Genomic DNA, 22662 nt, shown 5'->3' with positions numbered 1-22662 from the left:
TGGAGATGATCCTCAACAGTGCAACATGATACCAAACATGTAGAACTGCACACACAACGCTTGGATTTATTAAATCATCCAAGGGTTTGGTGGGCATTTCCAAGACTGTATTCCCTTGTTGTAGAGGTTCTGAGGACGCTTTGCTTTTTTAGACCAATTGTGACCTCAGGTGATCGCTAAAATTTCTCAACTGCTGGTTCACCTCCAAAAATCAATGCCTTCATTTTTACTTATTACCTTAATTCAGACTTGAAATGAGGACATGTCTTTTTGAGGCATAAAGTCAAGCTCAGCCTGAAGGCTTCTCACTAATGAATCCATTATTTTGCCACTAGCCAATTTTAACTCTTTTTTTTCTCTTTCATTTAAGCACTTCTTTGACAACTTTAAAAGGAAAAAAAAAAGAGGCTTTCAGTTGCAAATAAATAAAAAAATCTTCAAGGCATTCGTTTTTCTTCAACTTGGGGCATGAATACCTGCAGCTGCCTCTTAAAATCTGAAACATCACAAATCACCTCTCACCTCTTCAACGATCATCATTTTTTCCAAATCGAAAAGAAATAAGTTTCTGCCTTTTGAAATGAAAACCAGATGTTTTTTTTCTTTTTTTACTCTTGAGTTTGGACATGAGTCAGACTTGCCTCAGGAAAATTGGGTGATTAATATTCTTGACTGCTAGGAGACTTCAACAAGATTTGACAGCGAAACAAACGATTCAATCTTGGCATTTTGATCAATAAAACCACCAAAATTTGACTTTGGCGATCACATGATCACGTTTTCTGAAATAACCCTTTTGACAAACTGTTCCAGTTTTTGCATTCTTTTAATTTAATTTCACATAGTAGGTTGCCATTTGGTTCATATCATTGACATCTGCTTGTGTTGAGATCGTTTTCTGAAATGCTTTCTGCAGGACTCCAGGGTGATATTTGAGTAAGATTAGGATCACCAAAACAAAACAAAAAAACCCAGCATCCTGGCCTCTGATTCCAGCAGAGGCCAGCGTCCAGACTTGATTAAGGGGGGTTATGGAAAACATTTTTTTTTTTTTTTTTTTTTTTAAAATACGTGTGAAATATTTCACCAAATGTATATTCCTAAACAGCTGTGGGTATCTTCCAGTTACTCTGGATTTTGGTGCCCCCTTTGGACAAAGTATGAAGTTGCATTTAAAATACCCTTAGTATTGAATCAGTGCATTGCCAAATCTTGATTTTTTTTAAAGCTTCGAACAGGAGTTGCTAATCAGACATGGCTGAACGGCTGTTATCTAATATGCTTCAGCATAAACTGACCTTTAAAGTATTGAAAAAGTGAATTACAATCGCATTGTGAAAGCCTCTGAATAGCACCTCAACAACAAACCCTGGCACTAAAATGTGTTATCTAATAATTATGAGCTAAAGAGCGACTGTGTTGGCACAATGCAGCTTTTCGAGTACTGTGTGAATTTTTTGCCAGGCACTCGATCAATAACCTGAGCCAGGAGAGGCAGCCTTATAAGGTGAAATATAAGGCCATTTCTCTACGTGTGGACTAAAGAGAGTTTACCGAAGTGGACTGGCATCAGTATTGTACACAGGGTTTTGTAGACAGAACTAATGGTACTCTCTATTGATTGTGTGTGCTGTAATCTGTCAATCCAGGTTTGTCCAGCTGCGACAGAGTGCCGAGGATGCTCTATGGGGTCATCTCCAGCCATCTGCCGCCAAACACCAAGTTATTACCACACTCCCTCTAAAAGGATGTCTGGCCACAAAGGTGAGTTTAAAACAGAAAAACAAAGGGAAGGATAAACTGTTAGGGGGAGAAAAAACAAAGTAGTTTAATTATCTACATTCACACCGAAAAACATAAAAGAAGGGAACTTATTAAACTTTTAACTGGTTTAGAAGTTCACTTTTCTCGGGCGTAAATGAAAATAGCCCCATTAACCCAAGAAAATGTTGGTTTCTTTGTTTTTTTGGATAAGCTTCAACACCTTTTATTTTTGTTTAAAGTGATCTTAAATTGTTTTCTTTACGTCATCATTGGGTCAAAATATTATCCATGCCTTGTTTTTTTTATTTGATTTCTGCGAAATACCACCAATAGTTTCAGTGTGTGCTAATTAGAAAAGGACTGCATTCTTAAACACATTGGTGAAGATGTCATTGGGAGCATGTTGCCACGTTAGCATTAGCATGAAGCAAAAGCACCCAAACGTGACAGTCGTTTAAAAGCAGCCAATCTGTGTACAAGCATTTAGCCTTTTAGTCCAGGAAGTTCAGTTATGGATGACGATAATTTTGCTTACTTTGTTCTTTTAGTCTTGATGAGAGAGAGAGAGAGAGAGAGAGAGAGAGAGAGAGAGAGAGAGAGAGAGAGAGAGAATCACTTCAGCTTTAAAAAAACAAAAGAAGCATCCAAAAACTCCAACTAGACAATGTAACGTTATCTAATCAGATGTCATTCACATGACAGAGCAAATATGTTTTTGTACGTCCATATAGGCTGAAAAAGAAACCAAGAGCCCAGCTGGTGTTGTCAATAATCTATTGATTGCCGTGGTTGGACTCACTTTTCCATGGATCAACAAGATATTTTATATAACTGTGTGCTTTGACTGGGCTGCTGTTCCCGGGCTGCTCACTCTGTGTGCTCATCCAGCCGTATTTTGTTGTTGTGTTTGCTCGCACCTCCTGAATATCTGCCTCTCTGTTGACATTCGGATCTCTCACCGTCTCTCTTTTCTTTTTCTGTTTATCTGAGCGTCTGTTTTCTCTCTCCTCCGTCCCCACGGGGTCTCCCGGGCACTTTGCCTCTTAACTGCTCTCTCCCTCGCTCTTTTTTTATTTTTTTTTATTTTTTTTACTCTCGCTCTCATCGTCCATCTCACATCTTCTGTCTGGTGTCTCGGTGAGTGCCAGGCAGAGGAGTGTCCCTGGAGTGACCTTGGGGGGGTAATGAGCTCCTGATCACGAGTCAGGAAATCCAGGCATTCAAAACACCCACCAACCCCACCATCCTCCCCCTCACTCCCATGCAACACACACAGACAAACACACACACACACACACACAAAAAGGGGAAAAAAACTACACGGCTATCTTATGCTCAGCCCACAAAGAGAAATAGTATTGGAGAGGCAGGGCAGAGGAGCAGATGAAAAGAGCCTAGAGATACTTCTTCTTCTTCAAGCTCTGTTATATACAACTACCAGACCTCCACATAAAGTAAGTGGATTTCTTTTTTTTTCTGGGTGCAAACTTACTGAAGCATAGCTTTCACGGGGTAGCTGTGATGGGATGGTGAGGCGGTCACTTGAGGAGCGAGGTGAGCAGAAAAGTTTGGAGTCGAACTAAATTCGGTGCAAACGGGCATCAGCTGTGCGGAAGATGTGAGAGCCAATTTTTTTAGGTTTGTGTTTTGGAGTTTTTGGGAATCCTCAGATGCCTGCACCAACCTCCCCTTCTTTTAAAACCTGAAGTTGCAAAAACAACGCTCAGTAAAAGTTTCTACCGTGACCAGAACAATGTTTCGAATTCTGCATATTTTGTGATACATTTAATCGTTTGCACTTTTTCACATTGTTCTGAATGCTTTTTTTTTTGTTGTTGCTTTTCCCATTTAAACATATTTCCCCCCCAGAGGCTGTTGATAGATGATACAGAGAGAGGATAACATTAAAGACAATTAAGCTTCAAAATGTTGAGTTAAAAACCCCAGATGGAAAAAAAAAAAGTGGCACGTTGGGTAAACAATTGGAAAGTCCTTTATAATCCAGCAGCCACAGGCAATGTGGACTTGTGACGTTAAATCATTAACAGGGCCGCTTCCTTTGTGATTGCACTTCAAACATCCATATGTTTTCTTTCGTAGTGCAAATCAGGCAAATAAACGCCAGTCCAGTTGAATATGTTCGAGTGGAACATTTTTAGCCCAGGATGCCGTAATTTGGGTCAGGCCTGACTGGAATGACAAACCCAGAGCGGCTGCATTGTATCGCCGCCACTTGGTCCGGCAAGACCTTCTTCCTTGCGTTGCCATGGTGTTCTCCAGCACTGGTATAGCAACCCGAGTCAGTCCAAACAGTGTTCCTCTCTGTCTTATGGGCATTCCTGCTGTGGACAAAAGCAGCTCTCGGGCTCTTTCTTGCTCAAAATGAGGTGTCCGCTTCATTTCTTTAGAATCAACACATGGTGTGGTCCTAATGAAAGAGCTGGGGGAGATTAAACAAGACGAGGAGATGAGCTTGAGAAACCAGATTTGGTGTGGAGGAAATCGGAACACAACGTGGATTAAGCTGGAGGACAGCCAGGAAGGGCCAAACTCATAAAGTTGCGCAATTTGTAAATAGGTCCTGGCATTTTCCTTCTGAGATGGCCCCTGTAGGAGGCTCGTTTAAAAGAGACATTTTACACATTCTGCCCTTTACTCTTATTAAATACTTAGCCCAGGGACTCACCCACGTGATCTCGCCTATATGTCAAGACGAAGCACAAAGCCGGTTCATTTCCGTCTGTGTCTTCACAAATGCTTTGACGAGACTGTTCTCCATGGAGGAGCCGGAGCAATAAGGCATAGAATTGCACTGTTAGGGCCCTGAGAAGTCCACTCCAGGGGGGAGGGAAGAGCTCTGAATGGAGCCAATTCTGGTCTATAGGGCACAAGTAAGTAAGAGAGAGGGGAAGAAAAAAGAATAAGAGGGGGGGGGGGTGAGGACATACACAAAGATTCTCACATTGAGTGGCTGGCTTATTCTTGTGGGGTACGTACTGACCCCTCACATGTGGGATGAACAGAATGAGACTCGATGGGGTCCAGAGGGCCTCCGAAAGAAAGGGAGGAAGGGATAAAGAGAGGAGTTGAAGAAAAGAGGAGGGGAAGGGATGCCAGGAGAGAGAGGCCAGTGAAGGAAACATCCTTCATCGCATCCAGTTGTACACGTCATAGCTCGCAAGTGGCTCAACAGTGGACCCGGAGAAGATTACGCTATCACCCTTAATGAGATAATAAGAGGCATCATTAGGAAGACTGCAAAAAGGGATCCTTACCAACTGCAGTTTGGTCAGACAAACTGTAAAGGTGAAGGTAAATCCTGTTTCCTGATATTTAATCAAATACTTGTTCTTGGCACATGTTTTCATCTTAAAGGGTACACATTATGAAGAATTCACTTTTACAGTGTTTATTTGGGTAACCCACAAAAATTTCAACTAAGTCCTCCAGTCCTTTTATTTGTGGTTTGCATTCGTCTACCAGTTCAGAGAAAATTGCTCTGTTTCAAATATTCTCAACTTGTGACATCACAATTTGGATTTGGGTTTAAAAATACCCTCCCTTCCCCGGTCTTCTTTACCCCCAGCCTCGAGCTCAACTTTTGCACAGGTTTGCTGTTTTTATTCTCGCTTCAGAGGGAGTGATGTCTACCCCGGAAATATAAAACTCATAGCATTTAAAGAGACACACACACCAGAACGGAACGTTCTGAGACAGCTGGTTTCAAACCTCCTCTGCTGTTGGAGTCATGTTACATTTGGACCAAAGTAAAGAGGTTTCATTTTAGAGCACAGGGGACTGATTGAAAAGGTGGAAAAGGGGAATAATATGTCTTCTTTAAACAAGACAGTTTTTCACAGATAAAAGAGGTAGGGAGAAAGGACAACAGGCAATATGTAGTTTGTAACTGATCTTTGCCGTTCTGATGGAAATGTTCGACATACTGAAACCTTTTTGTTTTCTTTCCTATATGTTGTGCCTCAACTTTTTTTCTTAGCAAATGTTGTTTGAGGTAAGACGAGAATGCGCAATCAACCAATCTGTCTACCGTACTTCAGTCGAGGTAAAGTGTGCTCACCATGACGGCCGCTGATCTTATTCTCACCTTATCTTTTATTCAGTCCTTGCGCGGAGCAGTGGCTTTGCGAGGGGACCAGCTCCCGAAGCTGCTCGGTTAATAGTCATGTCTGGAGACACGGACGTTCTCATGGAGACGTCAAGCAAAGCAGCTATCTCATTATAGGCAAGGCCGAGACAATCAAAGCTGTCTGCGAAACCTTTAAGCCGGTGATGAGAGAATGTTCTGCTTGTGCTGGTCCCCCTTTTGTCTGGAGAAGACTGTTGCCTCCTAAGCTACAGACGCCTTTTATCTGTGAGTTTATATAGGAACTATCTGAGGTGTGTGTGCAGCGTTGAGAGTGCTTTTTAATTTCTTGAATCAAACTTTCCCCATTAAGATTCAGCTTCCAGACAACATGCTAATTTCTTTCCTTCCTCAAAACTTATACAGGGTTTTTTTTTTTTCCCTTTCCCCATTTCAAAACTAAATATATTATCAAGGTCTGCATCTACAGTATCTGCCATTGGTTTGATCTGGTGTTTGATCCTCGGAGAGCTAATGGTAACCCGAGGCTTTCCACTCTAATCAGTCAACTCATTAGTTTCCCTTTCAGTCACGCAGCCACCCACACACGCTTAACGCGCACATGTACAAACACCAACAGTCCCGCGGCTTGCCGGTAGGTGACTGAAAGAAGAGAGGGGAAAGGTCACAGGGCAGAAAAATCAGTTCCGGATTTACCGAAAAGAGTAAACATGGACTCATTCATCACTGAGCTACACGTTTGATTGGATTTCAGTGTGATTTGTGTGGCACACTAGTTTTTAAGTTCTGCCAATTCTATTACTTTGCGTCATGTTTTGAACATTTTAAATATTCTGTCATTCATAACAGTGAACATCCTGTAAGATTTAGCAAAACAATGTCTTCCTTATAAAGCAACATCCCTGAACATGTGTATCAGCTTGGGTCTGTTGGGGCCCGAGGCAAGCATTCAATGGGGGCCCCTCCAACCGGCGTCTATAATTATTTTCACAGCAATAATGTACGCGACACTTGAGAGTGAGCTCTGTCAGATGGGGCCACATTAAGGAGGTCTCCTACTGTCATTGCAAAATGTGTACATTTTACACTGCCGTTGTTTAAAGTTTTGTCAGCCATTAGGGGGGGGCCCCAAGCAGTTGCCTGGCTCGCCTGTCGACAAGCAGCGCCTCTGGACATGCGGAAAAAAATCTGCATAAGAAGTTTCCAGGCACACATGAACGGATCTAGATCCACATCTGTCTGGAACAGTTGGAACTAAAACGACTGTACTGTACTGCATTGATTTACAAATGGTGAGCAAAAGATGTTAAAGCTGCGCTGATTGATTTTTGTCCACTTGGGGGCAGAACATCAAGCTGTAAACACTATATTGACAAATGTTCACCTTGTAAAGCTGGTGTGAGTAAACAATGGTTTATAAACACGTGGATTGGGCAGGGAGTGACATTAGCGTTATTATTTTGGGCTACATCAACATGGCAATAGGTGCAAAGAAAAATAAATGCAGGACGCGCTCCACATTCCCATTTGGCTTTGGTTATGTTCAGGTTCACTGCAGAGCAGATTGCGTCGTTTTTGTTCATATCTTTTCACATTTGCTGAGCAGGAAATTGCTTGTAGCAGTAAGCTGTAAACCTAATTAATGAGTATAAAGAGGCTAATAAGCTCTGTCAGAGCTGCAGAGTTGGGCAACAACTTTGTTTGGGTTTGTCCCTCAGAACAGCCTCTTCTCATTTGTGGCACTGATGTACAAATGGGAATGTTGTGTGATAAAGGAGCTGTCGGTGTCTGTCTTTAGCAAATGTCATGACGGGGAACGACGGGTCATAAAGGTGCTCCCACCGCCCCCGGTATGTGTGCGTTCAGGATTCTCACTGTGACGCACAGGGGAGTGGTGATGTCTGTATCCCGCTAATGAACTTGAGGGATGATCGAATCTCTCTTACGCACATTATCACCAGCAGAATCGAGAGAATCCTGGACAGGGATACGAGCTGAACAAATGAAGCTGCTGCAATTGATTGATCATGAAAAAGAGGATCAGGAGGTCATTGGAGAAACAATTGATTACAGCCTTATAAATTACCTGTTTTTTAATTGTAAGTCTTACCCCTCTTGATAATAACAAGTCCAGAAGAAGCCAGGTTATCGACTTGGAAAACTTTCAACCCAATGCAAGAACATTGCTAAATAGCTAAACCCTGAGGGGACAATTAAATACCATACGCCCAATAGGCTGCCAAAGCACCTCCTAAATGCTGTAATCTATTGTCTCAGTCAATGCAATCTCCTTTTATTTAGAGCCACTCTTCGGCTGCTTTCTGCCTTGAAGTGGAATCGACCCAGTGTGTGGAGTTTATTTTTAAAGATATTAAAATGATTTCTGGGCAGAGAACTTGATTCTTGCCAGGTTTAAAGAGATTGTACTGTATATTCTTAAAAGGTGGGAAAACAGACATCGAGATGCCATTACTCACTTATTGTGATGTGGCCACTGATGTTGAACGGAAAGTTGAATTGATCGGGAGCGTCGCTGTGGAACAATGTCTACCACTTAGCGTCTCCTTTCCAATCCTCCTGCTAATTGGATTGCTAATGGTAATGTTGCACGGAGGTGACAAACTTCTCTGATTAGAAGGGTTTGCATAGCCTGTGATGACCTTTTAAGTGCACATGAGAGAGGGAGAGAGAGAGAGAGAGAGAGAGAGCGAGAGATCCAATGGCTTTAACAATACTTACATGAGATAGATATCAGTCTTTTTCTTCTTCTTGCATAGTAGAACAATAGTAGTGCAATAGTTCTTTTTAATAGACCAAACAGAACTGTGGTTACCCGGCTTCCTCAAGAGCCCAATCTTCCATACTAAATACTAAAATAATTTCGACATGTTTATACAGCAACTAATGCCAAAGGGGGTGTCTAATCCTTTGGTAAATCTCAGCAGGTTTTAATCTGGCCCAGTGGAGAGTTTCTGCATCTCTGCGATGTCTTCCTGTTCCCCCCCTCAAGGCGCCACAATCTGGAGAAAGTATGATTTGGAATTTAAACTCCTCAAAAGCATGGGCAGAGGATTAGGCAGGCCCACTCCTATGGTTGCAAACACCAATGCTTGATTTGATGTCCACCCACCAATAAGTGATTAGAAACCAGGATCGGGGGAAGTTTGGGAGGTGTTTGACAAAGCCCCCAAAGGAGAAACTGTTCTGTCAAGTACTTTTTTTTTTTTTACTTGACCTAAATTTCCTTAAATGTGCTTGTTTGTCACAGCTGTTCCTTCAGTTGTCAATGAATTATGCATTTTCACTCTCTAACTTTGGATTTTCATCCACTTGGAGGGAAGGAACCAAAGCGCAAGAGTGAGAGAGTCGAGTAGGAAGAGATCCAGAGAATGAGAGCGAGGCGAGAGAGAGAGAGAGAGAGAGAGAGAGAGAGAGAGAGAGACTCATTAGTCATATCCATTAGTATTCCATCCACAGCTTGTACTGTGAGACAGCCGGTCTGTCCAAACAAACAACCAACAGAGGGGGGATGCCTCATTATTACTTCCCCCTCTTCTTCAGAGTTCACATTCCATCGGACCATAAACACCAGGGCCGGGGCAGTGGCCTTGCCCTCTGTCTCTGCTGGAGTTTAGGGATGTTAGCGGGGTCGGTAAAGTAACAGTTCGCATGCTGTTTGGTACAAGACGAGAACAGTACGGTACAAGGCGGCCTCCAGGGAGGAAACACGAAAAAGAACAAATCTGACACACTGTCATTTGTAGTCGTCTGATAGTGAACTTGTACAATGAGATTCTGTATACTCTGATGCGTTGTCTCGTAGAAGGAACGTCCTGAACCGTCTGCTTTAACTACCTTCTTGTGAAAATATTCAATCTATCTATCTACAGAGGTATGGTCCTCGAAGTGGGCCAACCGGTGGCACCTTTCCCACATGACCTTCCCCACTAATTCTCCCTGGTTCCCAACTCTGTCCTGTCTAAGTCAAGTCAAGTCAAAGTTTATTTGTTTTGCACATTTAAAAACAGCTTCAGCTGCCCAAAGTACTTCACAGGCCGTGCATGAGAACAGAACCAAAGAAAAAATAAAATAACCTTTATAAAGGCATAACAGCCCAAAAGTAAAGCTCTGATCATTTTTCTTTGTTTGCCACCATATTAAGAACACAAATCCAAAAATAACAGAAGTCCATGTTTGTCTTCTTACATGTTTTTCTTCTAACTTGTCGACCGTTATTGCGATAACTTCATTTACATTTCAGTACAAACACTTGAACTTTTGCTGTTTTGACAGAGAGCACCAGCTCTGCCCTCCAGTCGAACACACTGAGTGCAGAGGACTTGGATGCTCTTTGCACACAGGGTGAAACTACCTTGACTGCAGTGGCCTGTGTGAGCCACATTAACCCCACCACACTCTGCCTTGTTTGTACACCAAGACTCCCTGTCCCCTCTGACTGTTCTAATTTCCAGTAGCAAACGAAAAAGGTCATGTGTAACACCCTGGGCTGTGACTGTGGGCAAAAGCCACCTTCCCATCTGCCCCCCCCCCCCCCCCCCCACCCTCCCTAAGCACAGCCCCCGTTGTCGTGAAACTACTGGCATTAGCACAACAGCTCTGAGTTGTGTTTTCATTTTGAACGGGAATGATTGGATCTGTCCATGCAGCAAAATAGGCTCCCTTATTTATTTGTGCCACATATAGTATCGCACCATTTATGGTTTGGTAAATAAAGCCGCAGCAAATAGTGTTTTGTGCTGATGAATTCAGACAATGACAGCAGAGGGAACACAGGAAATCTGCGGGGTTGGGTTGCTGATGGATGGAAATAGCTTACTGCAGAGGCTGGGTGATGGTGAATAAGATGGTGGACATGAGCAAACACTGCATTGAGTGAGTGAGAAACAAGACGAAATGACTTGTGTTGGGAAATGAAACGTATATTACAAGGAGTGAAAGTCAGCAATATTCGTGTTCAGTGGCTACCTATACAGTGTATTATGCGAATTTTAGATTGTTCAATCTATTTTATTTGAACCCTGCAGCCAGCAACAAGGTAAACCAGCTTCCCTTTCTGTATTCCAAAAGTATTATTGCTATAATAGGGTATTTTGTATTCTGTTTTTGCCTTAGCAGCTTTCAGTGGAACACATGTGGGGAAAAAAACCCATTATTATGCAAGTCAAAGTTGCAGACAATATTTCTAAGAGTAGACTTGAAGAGATTCCATTTTCAGATAGCTCGGCAAAAGGACAGATCGCATCTCGAAAGACCTGACCGTCTTTTTCATATTTAAGATGACCTTTGTTGTGAATCTTCAATGATGTTTGGGCGAAAGCTTCCACGTGTGGAATATTCATTAGAAGTCGATGCTTTTCCTTGTTTTCTTGCATTAGCAACCGATAAGGCCACAAACCCCTAATTCTTGTAAAGATGGAGATCATACCCAGTTTCATGTTAGATAAGGGCCTAACAAGTCTACAGATCCAGGAAAATGATACAATCACATCTGTCACTTTCTGCAGTTTCTTCAGAATGCTTTAACACCAGGAATAAGCTAATCTCCCCTGTAAACTTTGATGATATCCAACGGTTCAATAAACGTATCATTGGATTTGTAAGGGTCCCCTTTTATCAAGTGCTTCCAAACATGCAAAAAGAAAAGCACAACAGAACCACAGAAACATCCGTTAAAGAATCAATGTTGAACTTCAGTGGTGGTTCATCGGCCCAAACCATCGACGGAGGTGCAGAAAAACAAGCTGCGGCTGATTGTATTGTGGAATAAATTAGGGGGTGTGGAGGCTGGGTATTGAATTCCCATCAGGTTCTGGGGCTGACGTCAGAGGACAGCAGGCACTGGATCGCTGAGTTGCGGCACATGCCCTCCAAGGTGACTGCAACTCTCCCTCTACATATAACGCACTCACTCTTTTGGCCAAGGACGTTGCATACAAAAAGTTCCTTCCCTGTTTATGAAGTTTGATGTGAAGGCAGGATTTTTAGGACACCTAGGGAAAACAGGTGTTCAATTAAGTTTTTGCCAGCTGGTATCAGAGATGTTTTAAGCTAATTGCTTAAAGAGTTTGTTAAAAGTTTGTGACAGATATCCAGGCGGTGCATCATCACAATCTAGTTGGTTTAATTCATGTTTGGATCAGCTTTTTGCTCCGGAAAACATCAAGGCCTTGAGCTGCGAAGAATTGTCCCAGTGTTTCCAAACGCTACAGGTTATACAATCGACTTCATCCCTTTCAACAAAACTTAGCAGTGGGAGACAGTGCTAGATGAAAACAATGTGCCACGCTAGCCTTCCAATTCCATCTCCTCGTGCCAAATGGCCCCAAAGACAATGCAATAAAAGTGAAGGATTGGCCTCGGTCAAAAGTCATGTCCTTGACAGATCAGGGATGTCCAATCTTCCTCTGTCCACCGTTCTCAGTAAATAACTTTCTCCCTGCCTCCTCGATGGCTGGAAATAAGACTGTCACCGAGGCCCCGGAATATACTGCGTCGCAAGCCATGTTTGATTCATTGAGGGTCGTACAGAGTCTGGCAGAGCGGGAACTGAGTGACACTATCATTGCTAGTGGAGTAAACAAGTTAGAAATAGCAGGCTTTCGTTGGCGGGGAAGAGGTTCGAGAGAAAATCTCCCTCACATTTTGGCTGGAAAACCATTGAATGATCAGCACACGGCAACAACAGCGTTTACATGTGAAGATACGAGAAAAAAAAAAGTGAAGTTGTAGCGTCTTTCATTTTCTTTTGGTTGAGAGGATTCACCTGAAATATGCCTCTTGCACATTTACCATCAATATTTCTAAAAATATATGTATATGTAGGACATAATGTAAAAGCACATGAGTGAAGGTATGTCATATAAAACAAAAACTTAAGGCAAAATATAAAATATACAAAGGAAACATACTGAAATAATTAAAACCTCGCTAAAAGCTTGTGCGAAAAGATACGTTTTTAGTTTGCTTTTAGAAGAACAAACTGTTGTAACAGACCTGAGATCATGTGGTATGGAGAGAGAGAGAGAGGCCGTAGTGGTTGCTATGCAACATGTAACCATCAGAAGTAAGCAGCAGCGGTTAAGGGTTAAGTGTCTCGCACAAGGACACGTCGGACGTGTTGCTGCTGGAGCTGGGGATCGAACCCCCAAACTGCCCGCCTGAGAGACAACCGACTCCACCACCTCCGCCGAGGCAAACAATAGTTTACTCTGACATGCAGGATGCACTTATATAACTAAATGTTTGTGAAGAATTCATTGATATAAAAGACTTGCAGACATGGTATTTATCATTTTATCTTGGAGGGAAACCGAAAAACCAAGTGAAGCAAAGTCTTCATGTCTCATCAGAAAGTATCTCCCTGTTCTGACGCCACAGTGTCTCAGAGACGAGAGTGGAGTTTTGACATGTTTGAGAGGCTCTTGCAGTCTGCGGGCATTTCATGCCTGTTTCACCGAATGAATTTTGATGGGCCGCCGTGGTCCGGGCGTCTTTAACAGGCCCGACAAGCCTTTGTTCTTTCCCTGTTTTTTTGTTTTTTTTTCTTCCACGTCTGATCCCCAACATCCCGCAGGGAAAGCTCTGTCGGGCCGCACGCTCCGAAAGCCTTTCTGTTTGATCAACTTCTAACATATTTGAACAATTTGGGCAGGGATGAGTGCAGGTAATTCAAAGCCTGCCAAAAGAGTGTTTTGGGGAGACGCGGAGATGCGGCGTGTTCACAAGAAGCAGCGAAATAACCCCCTCGTTTTCATTCTGACGTCTGTGCCCGGTCCAAAACGAGCCATCAACACAAACAAGGACCTCTAATGTGGCTGACATCTTCCATCTCCAAAATAATCGTTGAAATAATCCCATCCTTCTCCACCAAAACAACCCTTTTTCCTCTTCCTTTCCTCAGGCAATAACTTCCATCGCCCAGTAGAGGCCAGTGTTCAGCTGGACGAGGTCATCTGCTCAACATGACAGCTTTGGAACATGTATACTTCAGGACACAGTAAATAAAAGCGGGACGGCTATCATTACATCCAGTCTATACAGGAGCGAGCGAGTCAATGAGACGTGGCGCAGCAGGAAACAAAGCCACACAGTGCTTGACGGCGAGGTGAGATAATCTCCACCATTGTTGGAGGTGGGAGAAAAAAAGAAAAGAAAACAAAAACCCCACAGCAGGCAGCGGAGAAAAGCCCTGTTCAATATTCTCATGAAAGGACGCTGATGGTGGGAGTCATTAAGTGAGTGCAGACGAGAGAGGTCAGAGCCGTTATGGAAGGATCATGAGAGCCCTCTACTGACAGTTCAATCAAAAAGAAACCAATAACAGAATCATAACAAAGGCTCCCGCTTCTCATCCATTCACATTAAGGAGAAGAAGATTCTTCTGTATGTTCTGCGGTTGAGTCATGCACTTGAGCCGCTTTTTATTAATTAGAGAATTGAAAATTTGAATCATCTTTTAGCATTTACGTCTTATTTGAGACACCCAGCTGCTGCAGTAAAAAGTAATGAAGAAATGATTTAGGGTCCAGAAGGAGATGTGTAAGAGGTGTTAGTGTGATAATTGCGTGTTCAACTGTCCACAGAATGACCAGTGATTTATTCTCAGTTTAGACCGTTAGCTGTTGAAGCTGTGCAACTTTACAGCTTCTTTGGACACGCGTGAACCCAGTCAAAGAAAAGAACGGTCAAAAGAACCCATTCGACATGTTCGTGTTCAGCCTCAGATTCCTTCACCTCAACTCTTTCTGGTGAACATTGAGATTCAGATCTGGCTGCCTCGGGTATTCGTGGAGAAAAACAAATCCCCCCCCCCCCCAAACCAACGCAACAGAGAAACACTGCAATCGAACGGTGCACCGAAAAGAAAAAAAAAAACTCCCTTCTCTCTGCAGGTTACCAACTGGTAGCAGCATGTGAGGGAATATTAATCAAGAAACCATTTCAAACAGGAGATGGGGCTCGAGCAGAAAGGGGGGAGGGGGTTATTAATGCACGCATGTAGTGCAAATGAACGGGTCATGGAGTGGTGTCCTTGGGAGAAAATGACCACTGATCATCTCCCTCTAGAAAATCATACAAGTTTGTGATTAACAGGTTTAAACTCACTGAGTTGCAGCCAGCCCTGAAATTGGAGGGAATCAAGGTAATGCTGCGACTCAAAGAGCTGCAGAGACTGCCTATATTTATCATGTCAAAATCAATAGGCCTTTTATTTTACCATTGCTTGTAGTGGGGGGGTCGAGTTTGTGTGGCGTTTAACTTCTAGATGTTGAGCTGTAACTATTTCTCTCCGCGTTCTGCCGTGTGATCTGAGGTGAGCCTCGATCCGCCTGGAGGGAAATGTACCACTGTTTGCTTTTTGTGAAGCTTTCGTAATCTGGAGTCGAGCTTTTTTGTTCCACTGCCACACAAGGCTGCAAACTCCAACAGGGCCGAGGTGCTTGAGCAAAACAAAGAAGCCATACTGTATATTTTTGTTATTTTACACCAGGGACCATATAGACTTTTAATACCTATTTCAAGGAGGCATAAAGAAATACGGAGCTGCTCTGATTCACAGTGTGTGGGCTCAGGAGAGGACCCGTTTGAATGTAAGAGGTATAAATATACATAATATATATTCTCCAGTCTCTGTGACATTGATACTGTAAACACAACATCACATCTGCTCCAAACTGTAGGAAGAGCTGTCCAAACTGTCCAACGCAATTTGTTCTGCTAAAAAAGGAAACACAACCCGCCCACACGCTTTTCAAACTTATTGTCTTACAGCTTTGATGTCACACAGTTAAAACTTTTTTTTTTATCTGGTACGCGTCTCAGTGACAGCATGTAGTGTTAGCATGCCACATTGGCTAACATCATTTCTCCTCAAGTGACGAGAGGAGAGCTAAAAGTCCAAGAGAAAAAGCATTGACCAAAACTTTTATTTATGGAGCAACCTTTCGTATAAATGTTAGCTAAATGAAAGGAAGGAGTTCGAGTGTCTCTGGTTCTTAATAACTCAAAAACGTTCATCATGTCTTCAATTATTAAGGCGTTTTTGTTTCTTTTTTCAGACGCAAAGTATCAGAGTCGATGTAGCTCTTTACCTGACAGTTTTGACATCTCTGGTTCTTGTCCACTGGTGAAGGTACACGCTAATTATTCAAACTGTTATGCTAAAAGGTTTAAGTCTGTTTAATAAATCTTTGGCGTTTCCTTGACAATGATCAACATTTCATGCCGCCTACAAGACACGTCATGTTACAGCAAGAAAATGTCAATGATTTTGTCTGCCTTTGATATTAGAGGTGATTTACGTACTCAACAAAAAAAATATACAGAACGTCGACTGAGTCAATTTTTTATTCACGTTAGATATTTTAATTTGAACATTAGCATGCAATTCTACATACTACATTCTGACTTTATCCGGCAGAATCTATCTGGTTCTGTTCTGTGTCACATTTCCAATAAAACACTACAGTCAAACCACATACAGTAGATAATGTCATGTTGTAACTGCAGGGCTGAATCCATCCTGCGAGCACAGCTTCTCGGCCCCTCGTAAATTTCCCACCCCTGACCTTGAAGCTCCATTCTACTCTATTAGGTGAGGATTTGTGGCCGGCTTTAATGACGTAGATCTATACACTGCGCGGTTATCACATGGCAGAACACCTTCTTCTCTTTGCCAGCAGACATCTGGCATGTGAGACCTTTTTCTTTTTTTCTTTGAAAGCACATTTCTACAAAAACATCCTTAAGCTTCACTTCCTTCATTATTTCCAATACTGTACTCTTCATTTTAACTTTCTACCATACCACAGCTAAATGTGAGCGTATGATAATTTGTACTTTTAATACAAGTATCCTTCTGGAGTGACTGAAATAAAAAATAAAAAAAAGGAAGATGTTGTTTTGGAAAAGAGAGCCACGTGCTGTAGCTCAAACTTCTGGAGAAAATGCCAAAGAAATTCCCCAGCCTCTGTAGCCGTGGCTCTTGACGTTGGCGTTCTCAATCTGCTGTTAATCCTACACCTATCCCCGGCTGTTGTTCGTGTGGCCGTGTGTTAGAAGCCGGTGTGGGATTACAGGTAAACTGCAGTCGTTATCTCTCCAGCAGCAGCTGTAGTCGCGCTCCCGCTCAGCCGCGCAGCGAGGCTCTCGGTTTGGGGGGGGCGTGGGTGGTAAACCTCTGCGGAGAAGTGTTGGCGAGTGTGTAGTTGGTAGACGTAGGTTATCTTGGATTGGAATCACAGTATAATCCAAAGAATGAGCAATGATTTCGCTGTGTGTGTGTATGCTGCACAATATACACACACACACACACACACACTATGTCAGGTTTATTGGTGCACCTGGTTTTCAGCATGATGTCTTTATTTAAATTAGACCAAATAGGTTGTCCATAGTGGATAACACAGAGCCCAACACAACCTAAATTGCTAAGAAGAAATGTAACTTGGAATGCCCAGAGTTAAGATGAACTTTTAAAAATAAAATGCAGAGTTCTTGAGACCCAGAACACATTTTTTGAGTTTTAAAATGAATGCGTAACTTTTGTGGATATGGAACCATCCATCCATCTATCATCCATGCATCCATGCATCCATCCATCCATCCATCCATCCATCCATCCATCCATCCATCCATCCATCCATCCATCCATCCATCCATCCATCCATCCATCCATCCATCCATCCATCCATCCATCCATCCATCCATCCATCCATCCATCCATCCATCCATCCATCCATCCATCCATCCATCCATCCATCCATCCATCCATCCATCCATCCATCCATCCATCCATCCATCAGCAGTCATTGGGCACACCTGGACTGGTCACCAGCCAATCACATGGCTGACCTATAGAGACAGACATGCATCCACACTCACATTCACACCCACTGTACGGGGAAATTAGAACCGACACATTCACAGGGAGAACATGTAAACACATCATTCATTTATGTCTTGTTCTTCCTGATTTAACTTGACAAGTTGGGAAAGTATGACACTGCAGAAATGCATAAACACATCCACCCTATATAAACCTTGAACATGAATCTGTAGATTATGATTCAATTTGTTATTTATATCTGTATTTGAATATATTATTCAGGTGTTACAGTATATCCACGAAAGCATTATTTACCCTAATCCAAACATATTCTCACAGGCGAGACCACTGCCCATTTCTGCTCTCTTTAATGAGCTTTCACAGCCTTGCCTTACAAATGTGAAATCCAAAGGTGTTTACAAGCCAAAAACGAAGCGCACAGAGATATGAGCCGTCAGAAATACAAAGTCTTTGCATATATCTCTGAGCGAAATACATAAAATAAGAAGTCGAGAATGAGGGAGGCAGACGTGATGTGAAAAAAGAGAAGGAGGGAGGATGACTTAATCAAAAGGCGGACAGAACTTCCCACACTGTGAGAAAAGCTTTCACATCAAGCACACTTTAATGAACAAGTGAGTCAAGGTGCTTTCAGTGGCTTCTTGAGAGGAATACACACACGCAGGCATGCAGACACACACACACTCACAAGAGATAAATGTTTCCTTTTCAATTAGACAGACACCTCTAAATTGGTGTCCTCCGAGAGCAGACGGGAGCAGCAGGAGAGAGGGATGTGGGGGATGCTAACAGGGATGGAGATCTGTGTTTCTGGGCTGTCAGCGGCTGCCAGGCTGCATAGGGGTCCAGACATCCAGACAGACAGGATCTTAAGGGAACAAACCCAGTTATTTCTAGAAATCAAAAGGCACTTAAACATCCGAGAGAGAGAAAAAAGAAGAAAAAAAAAAGCAGGGAGCAGAGATAAGACGTCCTCTACAGCCGACACGGCGCACATGTGATTTATAAGTCGCTCTCTGCACTGAAAAGGAATGAAGATGAATGGTCATGATGAAGAATAAGGCACGAGTGTGAATGCAGCACACCCAGAACCAGCGTGATTTTTAAAAAATGATTAAACCTGCCTACTCTGAATGTCTCCACTGTGGGGTCTTTTTTCAGCCTTTTCTCTCAACGCGATGCATCTATCAGAGTTTCGCCTGCACGTGAACCCTTTCGCCTCTGACACTTTGGCACATACAGTGCATGCAGAAAACTTGACTTTAGAAGACATGTTGCACCCGGAGTCAGTTTGTGGAAGCACAAGATGTTCTCCTCCCAAAGGTGCGACAGAGCACGTTGTTGCAGAGAATGCAAAATCCTCCAGGCAGAAAAGTAGCTGTGTTAAACTGCTTAGAGGTCTTATGTTGAAAATAAGTAATGGACCTCCATTGTGTTAAAGGTGCTATGTATTTCACAACTAAATCATCATCATCATCATCATCATCATCATCATAAGAAAACAGTTTAGAAAGGGTTTGTAGATAAACACAAGGAGGCCTGACACCTGATCTTAAGTTTACCTGCCAAGGCATCATTTGTCAAATGAGGGCAGTGCCAAGTGTGCTGAAGGAAACGCACCCATATTTGCTTTCAGTTGAGGCTGAAAGAGGCCTGCAACCACATGCACGATGTGTCCTTGGGCAAGACCCTTTAGCCCAAGTTGTTTCGACGCTTCATGAGCGGCCTCTTGCTGTGAATGTGTAGAAGCTCTTTGAGTAGTCAGAACACCAGAAAAGCGCGATCAAGTCCAAGTGTTGTGTTTTCACTCTTTTCTACCATCATCCTCAGTTTCCTAATTTTAATATTCTCAAATATTTGTTTGAATAACACCCTTGAACCTGTCCTTTTTTTTTTTTTTTTTTTTTTTTTTTTGACATGGTATTTCACCAACCTGTTTCCAAAAAGTCCTCATTGTATCTTGTTTAGTACATTTGTTTGGCCCCATTTGGTTCTCCTTGTGCAGCCTTGTTATCCAAGGCAACAAAATAGCTGAAACAATACAAAGCCTGATAAACTATTTAGAGGGGTTGTGGAGGTGCATTTGCAAATAAAGTTGAATAGACTTCATTTGTGGTAGTGCAGTTTTATCATCCTGAGAAAGGAGGGTAACTGATGGTAACTAGCGGAGTTTGTCAGACCAGTGACAGTATGGTGCACATAATGGACTTCTAAGAGAGCTAATAATAACGAAAAAGGGGCACTGAGATGAGTGGGAGGATAAACGACTGAGTGGGTGTTTTGAAGCGTAGATATAATGCGATCAACGTAATGGAAGCGTTCATGCATAAACCCAAGTCTTCAATTTCAGCTGTTTCAGCTTCAGCGCTCTCGCCGGGTTTATTGTTTTTCATCCTTATTATTGTGTTTTTATCATTAAACAAGGCCGCTATTTTGCACCCCTGTTCGAAGTGAGTTTCTGACTGGGCCTCAAACACAACACACAGACCCAGTCTCTCACACCCACACACACACACACAGAGTACCACACATGCTGTTTTTGTTCTGGAGCACGGCTCCCAGGGGGCTCCTCCAGGGCTGTTCTAAGAGATAGCCCCCCCCCCCCCCCCCCCCCCCCCCCCACACACACTGTCTGACCTTTACAAAACACAAGTCAGAAAATGTGTGGCATTTTCCTCTAATCATCTGCACCTAAACACATGAGAAATGGCGGCGTACTTCAATTAAGGCGCCTGACAGCCCCCTGAGAAATGATTCACTTTTCTTCAATGGCGGTCAATCATGCCCCGAGGTATTGTTGCACTCAACAGCATTATCTCGCTTTCTCTTCATGATTTAGCTTTTATCTACCCTTTCTCATTGTCCATGAAAAGAGTCTTTTTCTGCAGAGTTTTCATTTTCCAAGAAGTTAAAGAAAGATACCATCTCAAAATCCATCCACTCCTTGTTTTTAAGTCTGTCCGACTCGTTGGTAGAGTTGCCAGTGGAGTCTTCCCCTTGAAGAAAAAAGCACAGATATACTACAACACAGAGAAACTCTTTTTCTCTTTTCGTTGGGAAGTTATATTTTCGAGATAAGCTCAGAATCCGGTAGCTATAGCAATTGAGAGGAAGGCTGTGGATTACGTTTGCTGCCCTTTGCAAATGAAGCACCTACAATTCTATATCGTCATGACAGATCTCACCACAATTACTTTCTATATAGTTGGCTCATTAGCAGCCATAAACCAGTGGAAACCATTGGTTACCCAACTGTGTTAGCTTTTTAGCACGACGAGCCTGTCAACATTTAATGGAATCAGCTAAAAGAAAAACCTGCACACGCTAACTAGCCAGCATCCATTAGCCAGTCATTAGCTGACACTCCACCAGCTACTTAAGCTAGTCGACAGCAACCAGCTCAGCGAAAGTTATCCAAATTGGTTTTATGAAAACATGGGGGTCTGTTAGCAGCTATGAGCAAAGCTAAAGTAGACTTAATCAGCGTAAAGATAAACATATTTTTAACTAGTTTGCTAATCAACAGTTACTAGCCAGGCTAGCTGAGTAAGCATACAGAAGACAATTGTCTTTCAACAATGTTTTTGAGTAGTGGCACTAATGGGGATGAGGTTAAACCTCCTTATGTTTTTATTTAATCTTTTTTTTTTTTTTTTCATTCATTCCGGTGTAACATTGAAACAAGTGCAATAATTCTCTGTCCCTATCAGTCAACTCATTATATTAAAGACAACAACACACTTAAGTAGACAGCTACTTTAATGTGTTTCTTTCTGTTATTTACTGATTTTTGTTTCACTGCTGCACATTGTGGCTGTAAGGCTTGACTTTGCCTGCTTGTCTGTCTGTTTCAAAGGCTCTCCTCTGTCCCCCAGCCGATACACTTGTCATTTCATCTGTGCTGGAATCTTTCGAAAGCTCAGCTCAAGGAAGACACGGACGGAGAAACTCCTAAATCAATTCTTTCAATATGCCCTGTGTCTAGGTGAGGCTTTCGATTCTCTGTCTTCTGAATCACAACTACTGAGATAGTAAAGTCACTCAGAAGTGGATTTTTCTGGCTGCCTTTTCCCAAGGATGTAGAGCTGTATTGTCTGGCTGCATTGAAAGATAAACTAACACAATATAGAGTACAGAAAAATCGTTTTAAAAAATGGTTTCATCTTTTGTTTCTGTTTTTCTCAAAAAACGGCATCCAGAAATCATCCTCCAATCGTCGAAACTTTCCTGCTTGAAATGTGTTTTTATATTGTTTCTTTATTACATTCACCTACATAGACAAAGGTTATCAATTTTGCAAGAGAAATCTATCCAACTGAGAGTTCTTTGAGATACACATTTCCAAGGAAGCATCAACAATAGCAGCAAAGAAAGAAGCAACAACAACAACAAATAGTGTCTACACAAACAGGACGCCGGAAAGACTCGGAGGTAATTTGGAGAAAAGGTTTTTACACGACATAAAACTTGCTTAGTGTTGTCTGTAATATTTCTCCTCCCCGACTCCAAGCACACACATGGTAGTTGTGTTTTTTCTTTTCTTTAGGGAAGACGTTTGGCTGCCTTCCCTCTTTTTATTTTGCTGATGAATTAGGTGTGACATTGTATTATATTCCCGTCTGACCTGCTGTCAGGGGTTTTCCCTCTGTTACAGGCTATTTAAAGTACAACAATTGTTAAGCATTGTTGGTCTGGCTTAAAGCATAACCCCGTATGTGTTCACCTGGAATCCCATTAAAGACTGAAGATGTAATGACTTCAAGGGCCCTTTAGGATTGGCTTTGCATGTATTATGCAAATGTTGATACTCAAAGATGGGTGACTGAGCCTAAAGAGGCCTTTAAGAGGACTCCACTTGTCATACAAGCAGAGCAAAACTGCTTATTTTTATCCCAAGATTTGAATATGTATCTTTTCTTAGCGA

The 22662-nt window shown here is 42.4% G+C and overlaps 1 protein-coding gene across 2 annotated transcripts in view; it reads left to right on the top strand.

The window, feature by feature from the left end:
* The window catches only part of ptn (pleiotrophin), a 58541-nt gene that overhangs the window by 16493 nt on the left and 19386 nt on the right, over window positions 1-22662 (top strand). The window contains exon 2 of one of the 2 annotated variants that reach the window (XM_079335317.1): window positions 1650-1764. The gene's annotated coding sequence lies outside the window, so the exon portion shown is untranslated. Of the gene's footprint in view, window positions 1-1649; window positions 1765-2983; window positions 3219-22662 lie in introns of those variants that run through there. The other variant, XM_079335316.1, reaches the window with a different exon arrangement.

Source organism: Symphodus melops, assembly GCF_947650265.1.
Source record: "Symphodus melops genome assembly, chromosome: 22".
NCBI lineage: Eukaryota > Metazoa > Chordata > Actinopteri > Labriformes > Labridae > Symphodus > Symphodus melops.
This window is presented reverse-complemented; position numbering and strand designations above follow the sequence as displayed.